We start from the raw sequence: 1,699 nt of genomic DNA on the forward strand, positions 1-1,699 counted from the left end.
GGAATGACAGGTCATGCAGAGGATAAAGGGGTTCAGCTACCACATCAAGTAACAGATGAATCGTTGTTGTCCTAATGCAGTAAAAGAGAGCAGGAGCGAGAGAGTGGGATTGTATCGGAATGAACAAGGGGGTTTTGCTTGCCTGGCACTTCTGAAGATAATATAGCTCTTCATCGGTGTCATCGATCACATCGCCGGTACAACGTCTATCGAGGGGGAACAACACCGGCAAACACAGAAGAAACACGATCAATGCAATGCATAATATGATGCATGCTATGACATGGCAATATGAATGTGTTTTGGGCTAATGCACCTAGCTATGATTTAAATGAAGTTGGTTTGAATACATGATTCAAACTCCAACTCCATATATGATTATTTAAATGCCCTTTATTTGTTTTGTCCAAAATAGAGGACAACCATTGTTCAAACATGCATGAAAATGGTACAGATGGATTCCTTGAATTTTTCTGATAAATTTTCATATATAATTTATTTAATTTGGAGTTACGGTTGAATTTCTATGAATTTTAGAAGTTTATACAATTTTTTGGAATTTCCCGAATTTATTTTAAATCCAGAAAATGATTTATGGCGTCAGCACCACGTCACTGTGACGTCAGCAGAGTCAACTGGGCGCCCCAGGTCAAACCTGACCAGCGGGGTCCACTGGTCAGTGACACAACTAATTAACCAAGTTAATTAGCCTTAAGTTAATTCTAACTAAACTGTTTGTGGGGCCGGGGCCCACTGGTCAGCGACTAATCAGCTAACTAACCTAGGTTAATTAGTGTTAAACTAATACTAACTAAAATGTCAGGGGGTGGCCCACACGTCAGTGACACACGGGGAAGGTCAAACCTGGGTCAACTCGCCGGAGTTGACCCGCGGCTCGTCGCCGGCGGAGCCAGAGACGGCGGAGGGGTGCGGTTTCCCTCCTCCGGCGACCAAATGGCCGGCGGAGGGCGTCTACGTGACGCAGGCACTCGTCCGCGTCGAGTAGTGGCAGCGGCTGGGCCTAAGATGGCCGGAGTCGTCACCGGCATCGACCGTGGCGGTCGCCGGAGCTCGGGCGAGCTCGGGGTCGACGCTACGGTGGCCGGGGAGGCTCGTGCGAGGCACCTACATGCTCTAGGCAGCGCGGGGAGGAAGCTGAGCACGACAGCCGGGCCACTAGGTGGCCGGAGGCACGTCGGCGGCGATCACAGGCGGCGGCGGGTTTCGGTCATCAAGGGGGCGACGGCTACGGCAATCAAACGAAGAGGGGAAGAGGGGGAAACGGTGGCGGAGCTCACAGCGGTGCCGTAGGGATGGTTAGCCGGCTCGGGGACGTCCTGCGTGCGGCGGATCGACGACGATGGTGGCCGAAGCCCGAGGTGGAAGACGACGGCGATGGCGACGTTGCTGGCCTCCCGGGGTCGCGTGCGTCGTGTGTGTAGCTCCACCGGGTCGGGAGGAGCTCAGGGATGCGGAGAGGGAGCGAGGGGGTGGCTGTGGCCGTGGGGGAGCTCGTCGGCGACGACGGCTGCGTTCGGGCGAGTTAGAGAGAGGAAGCAGAGGAGAGAAACGAGGGAGAGGGAGAGAGCGAGGTGGTCCAGGGGGTCGGGGCGGCGCCGAGGAAATGACGCGCGGCGTCGCGGTGGCCAGGCGACGCAGGCAGGCAGCCTGGTGGCGTGGCGAGCTCGGGCGCGTGCGC

Source organism: Triticum dicoccoides, chromosome 4B (assembly GCF_002162155.2).
Source record: "Triticum dicoccoides isolate Atlit2015 ecotype Zavitan chromosome 4B, WEW_v2.0, whole genome shotgun sequence".
In the NCBI taxonomy this organism is placed as follows: Eukaryota; Viridiplantae; Streptophyta; class Magnoliopsida; order Poales; family Poaceae; genus Triticum; species Triticum dicoccoides.